Source organism: Cololabis saira, chromosome 8 (genome assembly GCF_033807715.1).
Source record: "Cololabis saira isolate AMF1-May2022 chromosome 8, fColSai1.1, whole genome shotgun sequence".
Classification (NCBI taxonomy): domain Eukaryota; kingdom Metazoa; phylum Chordata; class Actinopteri; order Beloniformes; family Belonidae; genus Cololabis; species Cololabis saira.
Genome location: NC_084594.1, coordinates 45,919,666 through 45,939,268, shown reverse-complemented (window position 1 = coordinate 45,939,268; position 19,603 = coordinate 45,919,666). Strand labels below are relative to the sequence as shown.

Sequence of the window (19,603 nt, the reverse complement as noted above, 5' to 3'; positions counted from 1 at the left end):
GCACAGAGTCCGGGAGAAGTATTGCACAGTTATTTAAAGAGACAGTAATGAGGATGATTCACATATTGTTCAGGGCGATTATGGCTTTGGGGAAAAAACTGTTTTTGAGTCTGTTAGTTTTTGACCTGATGACTCTGTAGCGTCTACCTGAAGGCAGCAGGTCAAACAGGTCGGAGCCGGGGTGGGAGCTGTCTTTTATGATTTTAGTGGCTCTGCTGAGGCAGCGGGAGGTGTAAATGTCCGTGAGGGGGGGGAGAGGGCAGCCGATGATCCTCTGCGCTGCTTTCACCACCCTCTGGAGCCTTTCCCTGTCCGCAGCAGTGCAGCTGCCGTACCAGACTGTAATGCAGTACGTCAGCAGGCTCTGGATGGATGAGAGGTAAAAGGTCAGCAGCAGGTTGGAGTCCAGCTTGTATCTCCTGAGGACTCTCAGGAAGTGCAGCCGCTGCTGAGCCTTTTTGGTGATGGCGGTGATGTTCTCCGACCAGGAGATGCTGTCGGAGATGAGGAGGCCAAGAAACCGGAAGGAGTGGACCCTTTCCACTCTCTGACCGTTGATGTAGAGGGGGGCTGGGTCAGTGTTCTGTTTCCTGAAGTTGACAATGATCTCCTTGGTTTTCCCGGTGTTCAGAGTGAGGTTGTTCTCTGAGCACCAGGCTGTCAACTTCAGGACCTCCTGTCTGTAAGCTGCCTCGTCCCCCTTTGAGATGAGTCCGACCACCGTCGTGTCGTCCGCAAACTTCACTATCAGGTTGTTGTTGTGGGTGGGACTGCAGTCATTGGTGTAGAGGCTGTACAGGAGGGGGCTCAGCACACAGCCCTGTGGAGAGCCGGTGCTCAGCAGGCGGGTGGAGGACAGGTGGGGGCCGAGTCTCACATTCTGGGGACGGTTGGTGAGAAAGTTTTTTATCCAGGTGCATGTGAGAGGGGGCAGGCCCATGGAGGTCAGTTTTCTAATGAGAATGTCCGGGATTATAGTGTTAAATGCAGAGCTGTAGTCCACGAAAAGCATCCGGACGTAGCTCTGCTGCTGCTCCAGGTGGGTCAGAGCAGAGTGTAGAGCTACGGCGATGGCGTCCTCAGTGGATCTGTTAGCTCGATGGGCGAACTGGAATGGGTCAAAGTCCGGGGGGAGGTGGTTCTTAATACGGTGAAGAACTAGTCTCTTGAGTCACTTGGTGATTACCGGGGTGAGGGCCACTGGGCGGTAATCATTAAGGCTGGTGGCGGGAGACTTTTTCGGCACCGGGATGATGGTAGCAGATTTCAGGCAGGACGGGACGACTGCCTGGGCCAGGGAGGTGTTGAAGATCCTGGTGAAGGTGGGGGTGAGCTTGTGGGCGCACGCGCTGAGCACCTTCCCTGGAACTCCGTCTGGGCCGGCAGCTTTCTTGGTGTTCACTGTCAGGAGCACCCGTCTGACATCATGCTCCTGTACAGTGAGTGGAGTGATGGAGGATCCTGGTGGGGGGGTGGGAGGGGCTGGAGCAGCTGAGTGCTGCTGTGGTGTCTCAAAGCGAGCAAAGAAGCCATTCAGCTCCTCTGCTCGTGGTGCACTCAGGTCTGCGGTTGACACATCACTGCCTCTGAAGTTAGTGATGTGTTGTATTCCCTGCCACACCTCCCGGGAGTTGTTACTCTGTGGGTCGGCCTGGGTCCCCCTGACCCAGGCCGACCCTGGGTCAGGGGGCCAGTATTTTGCAATCAATACTGGCTCACAGACTATAGGGTGAGACAACTACATAATTATGCATTTTGAGTGAACTATTCCTTATTCCTTAGTCAATCCACACATGACAATTTGACAACTATTCTCTCACCTTTCAAGTAGTTTCTTTTGTAAACTGTCTCTTGGAACAGCTGAATTGCAACAGATAGTGTAGGCCAGAGTATGCCACTATTATAAAATTAACATTATTTGTCAAGGAGCAGTTTGCAGATATTACTGGTCCTACACAGGCGGCCTAATGCATGAATATAACATATTTAACATGACGCAAACATGGTGTTTTGGTCAGATATTAGTTTATTCTTAACATTCAAATAATTCAACAATATATTCAACAAACAATGTTACAAAATAACAATATTTAGTTAACAATGAACACAAATATATACATTTTACAACATATTCATGAAAACCACAGTGCAATACTCTCTCAATCCAATGCTGGGTTTCTAAATAAGTGTTCACAGTTGGTTCAAGGCACTTCAGGTAAGTACTTAGGTATGTAGTTTAATATACTTATGAACTGTAAACATCAAATAACTGATTTTGAACAAAAGATTTATTGTCAGTGCAGGTTTTTAAACCTGTTAACAGCCTGTCTACCCCTGTACTACAGTATATTCCAGACAGACTTGCTTTCTGCAGGGGTTTTCACACTGCACTGTCTTGAACGCACAGAAGAGGCAGCACGGTGGCTCTTCAACCAGGTCCTTGTATACTTTCTGGGATCAAACTTGGAAGTAGGGGGGCTGATGTTAATCATCATTAAGTTTGATATGTTTGAGACCAGTAGGACAGCCCTCTTGTCTGTGACTATATTGTTCATAAGGCTAAAGTTCCTCTCACACTCTGCTGTGCTGACAAGGAATGTTTTCATACAGTTCATGAGTGGTTTTATGTCTTTGGGCTCACTGTTTGGCTCTTCCAGTAGGTCCCGCATCCCATTCAGTGCTTGGTCTGTGCACAAGTTAAATCGTCGCTTAACTTGTTCTTCACCACGGCGGATACTGGGGTTTGATGGCCATTTACTCTGATCAAGGATGCTGAGGTCCTTGATGGTCTCATCTTCCAAAGACAAGCGTTGCTCAAGATTGTTCACAAGGCTTTGTAAGAACTGGCCTGGATTGATAGACTTGAGCTTTGCATTTCTTTTCAAGGCTATAGACCGATACTCCCCACTCTCTTTTGAATGGTTGTTGTGGCCGAGTGGTTAAGGCGATGGACTAGAAATCCATTGGGGATTCCCCGCGCAGGTTTGAATCCTGCCAACAACGAGTAATGTTTGAATGTGCAAGACGACTGCCTAATTTGAAGTTATTATCCAGTACTGTCTTTCAAAAGTAATCAGTTGGATTCCCTTGTGGTACATTTTGTATTTTCTACCCAGCATGGTAATACCCATGGATGATTTTTAATTTGACCACAACAGGACAACTTATATGAAGTCATACATTTATTTCTAACATGAATGATTTGAAGATAGGATTTTTTTTTCGTTACGCCTGCCATTTTGGAAGCATGCAAGTTTCCGTAGTGTAGTGGTTATCACGTTCGCCTAACACGCGAAAGGTCCCCTGTTCGAAACTGGGTGGAAACATGTATGACTTTGCAATAATATTATTTGGACTTGGAAACCCACTCTAGTCCTCTTCTTGGTGCTCGGCACAGGAAGGTCGACCATCTCTTTCTCACATTGGGTCTTATGCAGAAATGAATTTCGTTGCAGTTCCACAACTGACCAAAAGCCAGTCATTCTCCATTTACCTAAACTTTAAAATGTCCAACTTTACAGGAAAAAAAGAAACATATTAGAGAGATTTTTTACAGGATTTTTCTCGTCATGCCCGCCGTTTTCAAAACATGTCAGTCACTAGCTCCACCACCAGACCCCAGGAGCTTCCACCACCAGACCCCAGCAGCATTACCACCAGACCCCACTAGCTTCACCACCAGACCCCACTAGCTCCACCACCAGACCCCACTAGCTCCACCACCAGACCCCAGGAGCATCACCACCAGACACCACTAGCTCCACCACCAGACACCACTAGCTCCACCACCAGACCCCAGGAGCTTCCACCACCAGACACCACTAGCATCACCACCAGACTCCAGCAGCATCACCACCAGACCCCAGGAGCTTCCACCACCAGGCGTGGGCAGCATCACCACCAGACCCCAACAACAACTAAACAACCTCAACAACCCGGCTCACCTGAAGCCACCCAAAGACCCAGCTCACCGTCCGAACCCGGGGACCCGCTTTTAAGCCCCCCCCCGACCGGCCACTGGAGTGAAATATCCAGCCCTTAGGCCTGGAGGACCAGGGCCCTGGTACCCTAAACACCCAGACGCTCCTAGCACCATGGACAGCACTCTGTCAGATGCTCAGGCGCATATTGCTTTTCACTCATGTTCTGGTTTCAGGACCACAATAAAACCACAATAAAAGCTGAGCAGGGTTCCATGGTGTAATGGTTAGCACTCTGGACTTTGACTCCAGTAATCTGAGTTCAAATCTCAGTGGAACCTGTCAGTGTTCCACACAACCAGGTATTAAAGGGAAAGTTCGGTTTTTTACAACCTGGACCTTATTTCTGGCATTTTTTATGGTTGTATACTCACCCAGAGGTGTTTGGTGTCATTTGGAGTCCTTCGGAAGATATTAGGAGTTTTTTGCGAGCCGCTTCTCCATATAACGGTAGTGAACGGGGCACAGCGGGACACAGACGATGCAGCGTCTAAATAACACATGATTGCCGCGAAACTCTTCATTTCTTTTATGAATCACTAGATCTGCTTCCAGGACCTGTTGTAACATTGCGGCGCTGTCTGTGTAATAAATAAAATAAATAAATCCGTTTGTAAACAAGACCTCTGAACTCATGACGTCATCTCTGAATGTTAAAAACTGTGCTTACTGAAGCCTGAATACCCCTCCAGAACACCTTCAGCTTGGGGCAGTCCCAAAAAATGTGATAGTGGTTAGCCATAGTCGAGCCACATTGTCTCCAACATGGCAAATTTGCCCCTTTGTATTTCTCCTGATACGGTGTCTTGAAATATCTAATGATATTCTTCCAACAATGCTCTCTCCAGTCCATGGAGCTAGATGTTGTCCATTGGAAGGACCAGATATTGCTCCAAGTCTCCTCAGAAATGTCAATCCTTGCTTCCCTTTCCCATTTAGCTTTGATGTAAAGAGTGTCGCTATTATTGGCATGGGATATAGCTGTGTACAGCTTGGAGATGGAGTTGGCTGGAGTCATTGTCATGGCATTTTTCAAAATGTGGTAAAATTCTAATTCGACATCTGAGAGACCTGTCATTTTACATTCACGATCAATATAAGATCGTAGTTGCAGATATCTATGGAAATCATTTCGTTGTAAGCCATGTTTATCCTGTAAAACCTCAAAGCTGAATACAGTGTTCTTATGAGTGAGTGAAAGAAATGTTGTAAAACCATACATTGTCCACGATTTGAAGCTAGAATCATGCCTGTTGGGGGAAAAATCAGAATCAAACGCAAACCATCTGAACATTCTCAACATTCTATGTATATTGCTCATATTAATCACCTTCTGCCAGACTTGAAACGTGTGGTTCAGCCATGGGTTCCCCAGCTTTTGTAACTGACACATTATACCCTCATCCGCCAACACAGCTTGAATGGGGAATGGATCTACTAGATTAGACTCCAGCTCCTTCCACTTAGCCGCATATGTTCCATTACTCCAATATAGTAGAGGAGCTATTTGAGCAGCATAATAATAATTCTTTAGACAAGGGAGACCCATCCCCCCAGAATCCTTGTGAAGTTGAAGGGTGGCATATTTAATTCTCGGTTTCCGGCCCTGCCAAACAAATCTGGAGATCCATTTATTCCATTCCCTAAACTGGGTTTCACTCACCTCTACAGGCAAGTTCCTAAACAAGTAAAGTAGTCGGGGGAGTACACTCATTTTTACTGCGCTTATTCTTGAGCTAAGGCTCAGAAAGGGCACCAGATTCCATCTATGCAGATCTGCTTTTATTTTCGAGGATATTGGTACATAGTTTGCCCGGAAGAGTCCTGAAAGATCCTTAGTTAAGTGTACACCTAGATATTTAATGATCTCATTTTTCCAATTTACCTTAAATTTCCTACGTAAAGTCGCAGGGACTATATAGTTTAATGTCATCACCTGAGTTTTTGAAATATTAACTTTGTAGCCAGATAATTTACCAAAATCAGACAACGTGGACATTAATTCATTAAATGAACCTTCTGGCTCCCCCAGGCAGACCAGCACGTCATCTGCAAACATTGCCACCTTGTGTTCAACTCCTGACATTACAATACCCTTGATATTTACATTTTGTCTTATTGATTGGCCTAATACTTCTATGAACAGATCAAAAAGGAGCGGCGAAATTGCACAACCCTGTCTACACCCCCGATACAAGTTGAAAGACCCAGATAGATCTCCATTGACTTTGATACGGGCTGAGGGTTTATCATATAGCGCCTGAATCACTCTGATAAACTTATCATGGAAACCAAACTTTCTCATGGTTTTGTACAAGAAAGCCCAAATTACGGAGTCAAAAGCTTTTTGCGCATCCAAACTCCCTATAATAGCTTGAATTTTGTCCTCTTGTATTTTTCCTAGGATATGTAATATTCTTCTGATGTTGTCCGATGTTTGTCTATGATGAATAAAGCCAGTCTGATCTAGATTGACTAGTTCAGGTAGCAGCGTCTCCAATCTACGAGCAAAAATAGAGGTGAATAATTTATAATCCAGATTGAGGACACTAATTGGGCGATAATTTCCGCATTCCTGTCTATCCTTCCCCTCTTTCGGGATAACAGAAATGGTTGCCTCCCTCCAGGAGGGCGGGATTATTCCCTCCTGCAGGACAAAATTAAATGTCTTTTGAAGTAATGGGATTAATTCTGTCCTTAGGTTACGATACCAATGAGAATTGTACCCATCTGGCCCGACTGCTTTTCCTGATTTTAGCCTGTTGATGGCTGTATTAATTTCCTCTGCTGAGATTGGTTTTATTAAATCCTCATTTTGGGGGTCCAGGAGTGAGGGTAAATCTAAAGAGTTAAGAAAAACATCGATGGTGTTCTCCTCAGACACGTTAGGTTGTGAGTATAAATCCCTGTAAAAAGCCTCAAAACATTCCTGAATCTTCTCAATTTTTGTTTCCAACATCATAGTTTTAGGGTTCTTAATCTTATATATTGCGCTTTCCTCCTGTTGTTTGCGCAATTTATAGGCCAGGTATTTCGCCGATTTTCCTCCTATCTCATAATATCTCTGTCTTAAAAAGATTAAATTCTTTTGGGCCTCTTGCGTGTAAATGTCGTTGATTTCACCCTGTAATTTCCTAATTTCCTGTTTTATAGTGGGGTCCGGATTGTTGATATCTTCCCGCTGTTTCAGCTTCAGATTTACCTGTAGGTCTTTTAGTTTTTGTCCTTTAATTCTCTTCAGGTAAGAGGAAGTAGAGATCAGTTTACCTCTCATTACCGCTTTGAGCGTATCCCATAGGATGGCTGGTGACACGTCCCCTGTGTCGTTAATTTCTAGAAATTCTTTAATGTTTTCCTTAATTTTGGATACTATGGTCGGGTCATTAAGTATGTGCGAATTAAGTTTCCACAATGTGTTGCGTGATTTCCTAGCCACATGTATTGATATAGAGACGGGACTGTGATCAGATAAATCCCTCGTTAGTACCTCACATCCTTTTATCTTAAATCTGTCCACATTAAACATAAAAAAATAGTCCAGCCTTGCATAGACTTTAAATGAGCCTGAGTAGTGTGTATAATCTCTGACAGAAGAGTGTAGCTCTCGCCACACATCAATTATTCCCATTTCTTCCATATAAGAGTTAACTTTTCTTATGAGTGGGCGAACCTGTTTGGTCGGGTTAGAGGAGTCTAATTCGGGGTTAAGTCTAAAGTTAAAGTCCCCCCCACAGATAACTGTGCCCCGAGAGTCCACCATTAAATCAAACATATTCCTGTAAAATACCCAGTCGCTCCCAGGGGGGGCATATACATTTAGTATAGTAATTTCCGACCCTTCGATCCTTCCCGTAATCTTAACAAATCTGCCGTCATCATCGCTGGTTTCCAAGATGTGTTCATAGTTAAGTGAATTAGATATAAGTATAGCCACACCCCTTTTATGTTTATGTTTGGCGGCTGAGGAGAACACGTGTTTAAAACCCTTTCTTTTCAACCTTAAGTGATCCGTTTGGTTCATATGCGTCTCCTGAAGTAAGGCAATCTGGGCTTTTTCCTTCTTTAATTTGGATAATATCTTGCTCAGCTTAATCACGTTAAGAACCCCATTAACATTAAAAGAAATAATTTTCACTGGCTCATTTAACATAAAGAAGTATTAACTGACCACATCACATTTCCCTGGCAGCAGCAGGTAACCCTCCCGTGAGAACACAACAAAAAGAATAATGAGTAAAGAAAAAAAAGACAGAAAGATATGGTATCTAACTGAAGCATGAATGCTCCTGACCACACTTCCAGCAGTGAAACACTTCCACTGCTTCCCTCGGACTCTGAAGGAGTACCCCTAACTCCCTGAGCTAGGGGGCCTTCCACCATGCTGGCATCCTCAAGAAAGAGAACCCCCATCCTTTTCCGCTTGACAATAATTATATTTCACCAATTAGTCCACCTCATAAACATATCACCTCCAGTCACATTAGTTATTTTCCCGTCTGAATACTTGCAGTTTCTCCTTGTAACCTGCAGCTCCTCCGGGCTGCCGCGCACGCCGCCCCCCCGCGCGCCGCCACTGCGGCCACCTCTCAAGTTTCTCTCTGAGAGTTGCCGGTGGCTCGATGACCCTCACCGGGAGCCCCCGGCTTGCCATATCCGCCGTTGCATCCTCCACCGTGTTATAAGTTAACGCTCCTTCTTCATAAAAAACCTTCAGGCGTGCAGGGTAGATGGTCCGGAACCTCAAGTTCTTTTCCTTCAGGATCCTCCTCACGTCAGCATACTCCTTCCGCATGGCCATGATCTCCTGAGGATAATCGTGATCGACATTTATCTTGTTGTTGTTCCACGTAAAACCTTTCTTCTGCCAAGCCAGCCTGAGCACTTCTTCTTTGACGGTAAAGCACAGGAATTTTACCAGGATCGACCTGGGCTGGGAGCCTTTTGGTGGAGGAGATGAAAGCGCTCTGTGCGTCCTCTGGATCTGCAGCGCCGTTGACTCTGGGATGGGGAGATTCTCCCTGAGCAGCTTCTCCACAAAATGGGCCATAGATTGTGCGCCAGACTCAGCTCCCTCCGGGACCCCGTACAGTCTGAGTGTTTCCCTCCTTGAATACGCTTCAAGAGATGTCAGTTTGAATTGAAGCGTTTCCTGCATTGTTATCATCTCTGCTAGTAACTCATCTGAGTTTTGTAGCTTTTCTTCATGCTCAGCCACCCTGGTTTCCAGAACTTCTAATCTCGCATTAGTTTTGTCCAGTTCTCCTCTAATGTCCTGAAGCTGTATTTTAGTGTCCTTCCTAAATTCTTTTACCTCCTTCCCGACGGCTCTCAACTCTTTTAGTATCATGGATAAGTTTGCCTGGTCCTCATCGTTCTCCGGTCCGGCGTCATCACAACTGGGCGAGGGAGAGGAGCCGCGGCTAGCCGCGGGGGAGCTAGCGCTAGCCTCATCTGCTAGCTGCAACTCGTCGTCTTCGGGTTGTTCAACATGTGACTTTTTACCTCTGCGGGGCTTTTTGGACATCATTCGCGCCCTCTTACACTCTTTTTCGTATAGTTCTTATGTTAATTATTTCACTTTGGGGCGATTTAATCACTCTTGTCGGGAGCTCTCGTTCTAAGGTGCCATCCCCTCAACATTTTTTTCTTTTTAAAGTCAAATTAATTTGAATAATAAAAGTAAACATAATGCAATTAAGTTGACTGCTTGCAAAATGTATTATTTACTACATAAAATTAAGTCGTTTATACAAAGACTAGTCTTTCTTGATCTACATAATAATCTCATGCAAAAAGTTGACTTATTTTTTTAAGTAGATCAAGCAAGATATTTGTATCATTGTATATTAATATCCTATGTGCCACACTACTACTGCTGCTGTTACTGCTGTTATTGCTATGTTTGTTTTATAAAGGGGAGACATTTTCATAAGCTTTTTTTGGCTTCCACCTCCTGCACAATGCTTCATTTGACCATTGTTTTTACTGTTTATACAGGTTCTGTTTTATGTGCAAATAAACCAAACTAAACTTGGATTATTATATACATATTACTTTTCATTCAAAGTAAGTTTTTAAAAAGAAATGTAACTTTGTCAGAGAAAGCTAAGTGAAAGGGTAAACAGCCTGACATCTAGCAGCATCTTTTGTGCCCCAGTGCCACACATCTCCATCCTGCCCTCCTGCAGCATTAGTTTATCCCCTATTATCATCTAATCATTTATAAAAAGCTTTCTTGTTCCTCTCCTAACTGAGTTGGCACTAACCTCGCACATCTGTATGATCCTTCAGCGAATAACAGAGAAACATGAGTGGAAATGACAAATTAAAAGAAAATGTAAATGTTTAACTTGAAGGAAATCAATATGTAAATAAACTGAAAACATGTCAAATAAATGAATGTCATTTAATTCCCTTTTGTGTTTTAATGTATTCTCTATTATAGGAATTACACACATAAGAATGTCCACAACATTTCTGAGATTCTGAGCACGTAGTTGTAGTTTGTAAGAGGTTGACAGGTCGTTATTATATATTTCTTGTAAACCGGTCTTAAAATGTAATACGGGACCTGGGTTGGGCTGGTGGATCTGGAACATTTCCTCATCTTTAAATCCAAAACTTGACAGGTATGAAAGCTAATGGTGTGAATGGGGGGAAAGTGTTGCAAGCCACGAAAAATAGCGATATGTAGATGTGTCAGGAGGGGATTTGGTGTAAAACACAAATAACAAACACAAAACAACACCAAACAACGTACAGAAAGCAGTGAGCCGCTGTGGTGCCCTCTGCAAATGAAAGAGACAAGAAGCTGCCTTGTAGAAACATTCAATAGATTTATCTTATTTATCCACAATCGTATTAACTCTGGGCAGCGCGGTGGCTTGGTGGTAAGCACTGCTGCCTTTGTTCGGTTCAACTCCCAGACAGTAAGAAGGTTCCTGGTTCAACTCCCAGACAGCAAGAAGGTTCCTGGTTCAACTCTGAGGTAGTGGCGATTTCAGGGGTGGCCTAGGGTGAGATCTGAAATCTCATTGGCCACCCTGTGGCCACCCCCAGACCTGATTGGTAGTTAATGTACACTCAAAAATATGACTTTATGTTTATTTTTGATGATATTTAATCTTACATTTGTAAGGAGACAAAGTATTAGTCCGTGAGAAAATAGGGCGGAACCCAGTGTGCCTCGGTGTGTGTGGGCCCAGACCGCGGAAGTAAGGGACGTCCCCCCTCCCCTCACAGAAATCTAAACGTGTGGTTCATGTCTTCATTTCTCCGGACATTTAATCTGTTTTCCAGGTCATTATATGGTGAAAATGGCAAAACAAGTGCCTCTTAAAGCTAAATTTAATGTAGCGTGAGTGTGATGAGCTTTGGTGGCATAATTAAGTGTTTTATACGGAGTTTAAAAGAGCGCGAGTGTAGAGCTGTGCATGACGTCACCACTAGAAAAAAATGTTGCGCTGTGTGAGAAGCACCACATAACCCTGTGAATCCATAACACTGAAAGCGTCACGGGCGTCATAGGCGTCTGGCTGCCATTCATTGTCTATGAAAAACGGGCGTCTAGAGGCGGCGGGAGCGGCGGGAGTGGCGGGAGCGTCGGGCGGCGGGCGCGGCGCGTCCATTTAAAAGTTGAAAAAACTATACTTTATGCAAATGAGCAGCGTTGACGCCGAGGCGTCGTCCAATCACACACCAGGATTCCCGAAGCGAGAACTCTCAATGCAGATTGTACTTTCATGTACACACAAACGTACACTGATTCACATGCGTACAGGAGCAGAGCTGGGCACTAACAAATTTATTTTATCAGGAATTAATATATTTCATCCAGCAAAATGACATTTTGCTGGTTTGACTGCCGTTTTTACCTGAACTGCTTACGTGAAACACATATCTGATGGTTGAGGAGCTGGATTGTCCCAACGATTTTATTTGCTACATTGATCCAACGAAAAATAATTAAAACCCGTGCTTATTAATCACAAAACACAGGTTAAACATCATGACCAAATCCGCTCCGACCCGGTGTGTCAGTGATCAGCGCAGACAGACTGCAGCTTCGTCTGATTTATGGTTCCGCGTTAAATCGACGGTGTAGGGACGCGGTGCGGTGTGCGTCGCCGCGTACCCTACGCCGTCGGTTCTGCGTTGGTGTGACGCGGAACCATAAATCAGCCACCGGGAGCAAGGGCTCGCTGGGTTGATGTTGATCCGCGAACCAAACTTGTTAAGGAGCATCAAACTCACTCTTATCTACGCGGAAATAACGCTAAAATATAAAGAAGGCGTCCCAAAGTGTGATCTATGGTGAAATAGGAAAATTAAGATGTGTACGCTATATGTGTAGGCTGTTCCCACTGTTCCCTTCAGTTCTGCAGCGCAGCTTGAAACCCCGCCCACCCCCGCCACGCTTTCAGCGTGAATGCACCAAGCGGCGAGATGTTGGCGTTGGGACGCCCTTGACGCTTTCAGTGTGAATAAGTGTGTATATTGTTTTGTTATATTTTGGTTGGTAGGGCCCTGAACACCTGACAGATCTTTGGTTTAGTGTTATTTCTGTTTGTAAGATGTTTATAAGACCCGTAGATGTTCTGATTTGATGAGAAATTGGTTAAAGTTTAAACAGTAACTTCTCAGCCTGGTGAAATTGGATCAAGAGAGAGGTTGATACTGTATTTTGAGTTCATAAGCATTCCCTATGTGATGTGTTAAGTGTTTTGGGATGAGAGCAGTCATCTATCAGTCATTTAAACAGTTAGCCTCACACTGATGGACTTATTTTGATGATTATTTGCAGATCTCTCACAGTCCAGAGCAGCAGGTCCAACAGCCTCATCTGAAGGTATTTCCCTGCACGGTAACAGGAACAGGTGCTTCCAGAGAGACTGGTACACACAGTATCCATGGCTTGAATATTCCCAAAGCCAAGAAACATTAACTGTGCAGTGCAATACAAAAGCAAGTGCTTATTGGGAACCTCTTATTGTTCTTGACTTTAAAAGTTTATAAAAGAGTGTGTTGTGTCCCATATATATTCCTCATGACCATTAAAGCTTTTTGAAGGGATTGATGTTGAATAGCAAGCCCAATTCATCTTGTGAGTTTGTCTAACTGTGAACATAATTCATCCTTTATGGAACAATCAGTGTTGCTGATTAACCTTTCCTACTTCATTGGGTTTATTAACACAAATAATGGAGATGCCGGGGATTGAACCCGCGACCATGCACTCTACCACTGAGCTACATCCCCTTCTGTCGGTGCGCCTGAAGACAGGAAGACAGGAAGTTCTAAGAGTTAATGGCAACAAGTATGTTGAAGTGTGAAAATTCAGATTTTTCACAAAGGTAGTGCTGCGATGGCCGGGAATCGAACCCGGGTCAACTGCTTGGAAGGCAGCTATGCTCTCCACTATACCACCATCGCACAGTTCTGGCACATCAACGTCATAATTTCCGCAACACACTGCATGTTGTTGATGCCAAATTCTGACCATACCATCCGAATGTTGCAACCGACATTGAGACTCATCATACCAGGCAACGTTTTTCCAAACTTCTGTTGTCCAAATTTGGTGAGCCTGAGTGAATTGTAGCCTCAGTTTCCTGTTCGTAGCTAAGAGGAGTGGTACCCAGTGTGGTTCTGCTGCTGTGGCCCATCCGCCTCAAGGTTCCACATGTTGTGCATTCAGAAAAGCTCTTCAGCATACCTTGGTTGTAGCGAGTGGTTATTTGAGTTACTGTTGCCTTTCTATCAGCTACAACCAGTCTGGCCATTCTCTTCTGACCTCTGGTATCCACAAGGCATTTGCCCTCAAGAAACTACCGCCCACTGGATATTTTCTCTTTTTCCGACGACTCTCTATCAACCCCAGAGAGGTTTTTGCATGAAAATCCCAGTAGATCGGCAGGTTCTGAAATACTCAGATCAGCCCGTCTGTTACCAACAACCATGCCACGTTCAAAGTCACTGAAATCACCGTACTTCCCCATTCTGATGCTTGGTTTGAACTACAGGAGATTCTCTTGACCATGTCTACGTGCCTAATTGCATTGATTTGCTGTCATGTGATTGGCTGGTTAGAAATTTCCATCGAAGAGCAGTTGGAGCAGTTATTTTACCTAATAAAGTGGCCGGTGAGTGTAAATGCATACATATGTATGTGTCCCATGTATACTCATCATGAACATTAAAGCTTTTTGAAGGGATTGATGTTCAATAGCAAGCCCAATTCATCTTGTGAGTTTGTCTAACTGTGAACATAAGTCATCCTTTATGGAACAATCAGTGTTGCTGATTACTCTTTCTTACTTCATTGGGTTTATTAACACAAATAATGGAGATGCTGGGGATTGAACCCAGGGCCTCATACATGCAAAGCATGCGCTCTACCACTGAGCTACATCCCCTTTGGTCGGTGCGCCTGAAGACAGGAAGACAGGAAGTTCTAAGAGTTAATGGAAACAAGTATGTTGAAGTGTGAAAATTCAGATTTCTCACAAAAGTAGTGCTGCAATGGCAGGGAAACGAACCCGGGTCAACTGCTTGGAAGGCAGCTATGCTCTCCACTATACCACCATTGCACAGTTCTGGCACATCAACGTCATAATTTCCGCAACACAGCGCATGTTGTTGATGCCAAATTCTGACCATACCATCCGAATGTTGCAACCGACATTGAGACTCATCATACCAGGCAACGTTTTTCCAAACTTCTGTTGTCCAAATTTGGTGAGCCTGAGTGAATTGTAGCCTCAGTTTCCTATTCTTAGCTGAGAGGAGTGGTACCCAGTGTGGCCCATCCGCCTCAAGGTTCCACATGTTGTGCATTCAGAGATGCTCTTCGGCATACCTTGGTTGTAACGAGTGGTTATTTGAGTTACTGTTGCCTTTCTATCAGCTACAACCAGTCTGGCCATTCTCTTCTGACCTCTGGTATCCACAAGGCATTTTCCCTCAAGAAACTACCGCCCACTGGATATTTTCTCTTTTTCCGACGACTCTCTGTCAACCCCAGAGAGGTTTTTGCATGAAAATCCCAGTAGATCGGCAGGTTCTGAAATACTCAGATCAGCCCGTCTGTTACCAACAACCATGCCACGTTCAAAGTCACTGAAATCACCGTACTTCCCCATTCTGATGCTTGGTTTGAACTAGAGGAGATTCTCTTGACCATGTCTACGTGCCTAATTGCATTGATTTGCTGTCATGTGATTGGCTGGTTAGAAATTTCCATCGAAGAGCAGTTGGAGCAGTTATTTTACCTAATAAAGTGGCCGGTGAGTGTAAATGCATACATATGTATGTGTCCCATATATATTCCTCATGACCATTAAAGCTTTTTGAAGGGATTGATGTTCTTTTTTTTTTTTTTTTTTTTTTCCCCTTGTCTGCACACATATTAATGATTGATACCATGACGGTAGAAACCAAAAGCATATATAAGTGCATTATTACTATAATTAATATATATACATATATATACGCATACATATGCGTACACATACATAAATGTACACATACAAACCCAGTGATTTTTTTTTTTTTTTTTGTGGGGGGGAGGGGGGGGCTGACGACATCCACTGCCAATCCAGGAAGCAGGAACACACGGAAAAACACGTCAAGCACAAACACCACAAACAAAATACGAAACCGGCACGGAGCCAACCAAAACAACAACAGCAATCGACCTAAATCTTGAGATCTGATCGCAGTCTGAGCTAAGCTATCGCTACCGCTACCTAACCCCAAAAACTAGAGAGCCAGCATGCAGGTGAACAAGCCAGTGTGTATGTCTATGTGTGCGTGTGTGTGTCTATGTATATGATCATGCGTGTGTGTGTGTGTGTGTGTGTGTGTGTGTGTGTGTGTGTGTGTGTGTGTGTGTGTGTGTGTGTGTGTGTGTGTGTGTGTGTGTGTGTGTGTGTATGTTTGTGTGGCTGTGTACAAGGGCGAAACTTTACTTTCAGAGGTGGGGGGGACACAAGTAGGAACGGTAAATTTGTGCATGTAGCTGTAGCGTGGATGTGCAGTGTGGCTTTGTAAGACTGTGTGTGTGTGAATGCAAACAATCAAACAATTTTAATATGGATTTACTTTTTTAGACACTTTTTAACTTTTTTTCCCCCTGATATATGTATTTATTATTATTTTCGTTTAGGGCTATACAATGATAAAAAAGAGTCTTGAATCTTGTGACCTCTTTCTCTTTGGGCATCCTCTATTTTTGACACAACACAACATTAACATGCCACATAACAAATCAGCTCTTACCTTAAGACAGTATCAAGCTTTACAGGCTTACTTACAGGCCTCTGGAGAAACATAGTTCTTGGCCAGGCTTGATTTTTCATTTTCAAAAGCTTGGGCACAGAAAAAACATAGGATTCCATTGACTCCTTGTTTATAATGGAGCCAAGGAAATTCACAGTACAACTTCTCTTGATCTTAAGGTTTTGTTGCTGAGATGCTGTTCTACAATCACTTTTGGGCTAACATGGTTGGGTTCCTGCCTGCACTTCTTCACTTGCGCCTGTCTCCACATATTTCTCCTATATGAAATATGAAAATAGATCATGTTCATTCCTTCCTTTCCTTATAAACAAACCAAAATCACCTAACCATTTACAACATAACATAAGTTGAGTAATATTTGGCTACTGATCTCTGCACAGCCTACCTGCAACACAGCAGTGCTGCTGCTTTTTTGTCCCGCTGCAAAAATGGATTTTAAACTGAGCTGCCGGCTCCTCTTCATTTCTGCGCCGCGTCCTGCCTGTCTGTCTGTGAAGGCTAATTTATGGTTCTGCGTTAATTCGACGCAGAACCTACGCCGTAGGGTTACGGCGTTGGTTACGCGGCGACTGTGCGGTGCGCGTCGCCGCGTACCCTACGCCGTATGCTCTGCGTTGGTGTAACGCGGAACCATAAATCAGCCTTGAGCAGCACTGAGGGGAGACGGGAGGGAGGAGGGAGCGGGAGCGGGGCTGCCGTACCGTCAGTAGCCTTCGCAAAGGGTGTCTTGATGATTCGCAATTACAGGCTGAGCCTACCGTTAGTTTTTAAACTATAAAAAGTGGGGGGGACAAAAACATGATTTTGAAAAGTGGGGGGGACATGTCCCCCCTGTCCCCAGTGGAAATTGCGCCCATGGCTGTGTATGTTTGTGTATATGCATGTGACTAAGTGGCTGTGTGTGTGTGTGTGTGTGTGTGTGTGTGTGTGTGTGTGTGTGTGTGTGTGTGTGTGTGTGTGTGTGTGTGTGTGTGTGTAATAAACCAAACAAAGCTCTACCTGAAGTGTATCTATAGTGGGGGAGGGGGGCAGCAACCCTGCCACCCGCGAGACCAGAGGCCGACACGGAAGAGCCCGGAACCCAGGCCACCGGCAACCCCACAGAGGGGAGAAGCAGGAGGAAGGCAACCCACCACCTGCGAGGCCCTCCCCCCCCCCCGGCGGCGGCCGATGGGGTCCGCGGGCGGGGCCCCCACGGCGCGGGGAGAAGCAGCCAGGGATCCCGCGGCGGCGGACCGTGACCCAGGCAATCCCCGGCCACCCGGGCCAGACACGCGGCCAGGAGGCCCTCACCCTTCAAGCCAACGACCCCCACCCGGCAGGGGGCCAGCCTGCCCGGAGAGACAGAGCCGCCCCGGCCGCCGACGCGGGCAGGCGCACCCGCCCCCCACGAAAGTGGCCCTCCAAGACCAGAGGGGCGCCCCGCCGCAGAGGCAGCGGGGGGGACCGGAGACGGGCCCGGAGAGAGGGAACCCCCCAACAGGGCGACACCCGTGCAGGCCCGATAACGGAGGGCCCCAGACCCAGGCATCCCATTCATTCATCCATTCAACTATCCGATATCTATACTAATAATAATATGATATACTATACATAATAATAATACTAATAATAATAATAATAATAATAATAATAATAATAATAATAATAATAACCATCTTTGTATAATATAATATTGATAAATTATTAAGTTTTGATGTCCTGCCAATGGAGGCCCAAATCCTCCATGGCAGGACCCTTCCATACCGCATTCTCACCGACACAGACACACAATCACGCACCGTTTCCCCCTCCCCGGGGGGGTCCAGCACCGCCAGAAGGCACCCCAGGCTGCACGGCGAGCCCCGCCGGGCCCGGGTATCCCGACCCACCTATCCCAGGCCGGTGAGGGAACGCGGGTGATGTGGGACCCCCTCCTGCCCCTGGTGTTGAGTGCATGTGATTAATGCCATAAAAACAGGGAGGGGGAGGGCCAAGTATCGATTTGACACCGACCCCCCCCTCCCAAACTACGTGTCCCTGTCAAATGTCTTTATTAAGTGTTGAATGTGCAGTGTCTATTTTGCTGTTAAAACTGTCAGGCGGGGAGTGCCTGGCCACGCGGGACAATGCCCCCCACGACCCGGACCCCCCCGCCCCTTCTCCTATGTGCATATGAATCGTGTAGGGGGGGAAGGAGGGGGAGCGGAGGCCGAAGCCAGGAGGCAGGACCAGCAAAGCCGGCCCTGATAAGACACCCGCGCCCCCCCACCGGCCATCCAGTAGACGGGGGCCGGCCCTCCGAGCCGGGCCAGGGCCCCACCGTACCTCCACGGGCGCCCCCGGCGCCGCCGGAGTCCCCAGACGGAGGGGGAAACGGTCCAACATCCTCCCATTCATACTGACAACATAAGACATAGACACCTGGGAATGGTGCCGCCCCGCCGCCGCGCCCGCCGTGCACCCCCCGGTCAGGGGAGGCCCGATCCCCGGACCCGGCCCCACCCCCCCCCCGAGGCCACCCCGGCGGACACCCCAAGGGTCACGGAGTCCCCACATCCGCAGGGGCACTCGGCCCCCGCCCAGCGACGGAGGACCAAGGCAGCAATGTCCCCCCAGCGCAGACAGCCACCCCCCACCCAGGCAGGGCCGTGCCCTCCGAGTGGGACTCCCACGTCCACGGCCCAGCCCGCCCCGGGAGACCCGGAGACGCCCAAGCCACAGCCCCCCGCCCGAGCCCCCCCAGCCCCCCCCCCGAGCCCCCCCAGCCGCCAACCCCCCCCCCCCCCACCGCCATGAGGTAACCCCCCCACAGGCCCCCAAGGCCCCCACCGGCCAGGGACAGGGCCCCACCGCCCCCCCCCACCGCCCCCCAGGGGCCACCAGAGGCCGGCGCCCCACAGCCCCCAAGCCGACCCCCAACCCCAAGGGCTACGAGATCACCACCCCCCCGCCCCCACTAGGTAACGAAGCCAATAATCGGGGACCACAGAGAGTGCAATTCAGCCGAATGTTGTTCAGTGGAGGCAGACATTATCTCACTACCAATATGGTCTGATAAAAGATTCCTAAAATGGTTGATACATAAACTGGATTTTTGTTTCCAATTTACTAGAATGGTTTTCTTTGCGATACATAAGGCAGTGAGGACCCGGTGTGTCCAATTAGGTTCTATTTCAATGTCTCCCAGGTGACCTATTATACATACCGTGGGGCACACTGGGATTCTGTAGTTGATCCATGTGGATAAATCCTCACAAATCTCCTTCCAGAACCTCTGTACCGGTGTGCAGAGCCATAAAGCATGCATATAATTATCAGGAATGTTCTCTGTGCACTGTGAA

The 19,603-nt window shown here is 46.4% G+C and overlaps 5 non-coding genes across 5 annotated transcripts; 3 read left to right on the top strand and 2 right to left on the bottom strand.

The window, feature by feature from the left end:
- The first annotated feature begins 2,921 nt into the window (after window positions 1-2,921).
- Window positions 2,922-3,003, top strand: trnas-aga (transfer RNA serine (anticodon AGA)). The gene has a single exon. It is a non-coding gene; the product is annotated as a tRNA-Ser (tRNA).
- A 250-nt stretch (window positions 3,004-3,253) lies between these two features.
- trnav-aac (transfer RNA valine (anticodon AAC)) lies at window positions 3,254-3,326 on the top strand. The gene has a single exon. It is a non-coding gene; the product is annotated as a tRNA-Val (tRNA).
- An 863-nt stretch (window positions 3,327-4,189) lies between these two features.
- trnaq-uug (transfer RNA glutamine (anticodon UUG)) lies at window positions 4,190-4,261 on the top strand. The gene has a single exon. It is a non-coding gene; the product is annotated as a tRNA-Gln (tRNA).
- A 9,079-nt stretch (window positions 4,262-13,340) lies between these two features.
- Window positions 13,341-13,412, bottom strand: trnag-ucc (transfer RNA glycine (anticodon UCC)). Its single transcript has one exon. It is a non-coding gene; the product is annotated as a tRNA-Gly (tRNA).
- A 911-nt stretch (window positions 13,413-14,323) lies between these two features.
- On the bottom strand, window positions 14,324-14,395 carry trnaa-ugc (transfer RNA alanine (anticodon UGC)). The gene has a single exon. It is a non-coding gene; the product is annotated as a tRNA-Ala (tRNA).
- Between the last annotated feature and the right edge of the window lie 5,208 nt (window positions 14,396-19,603).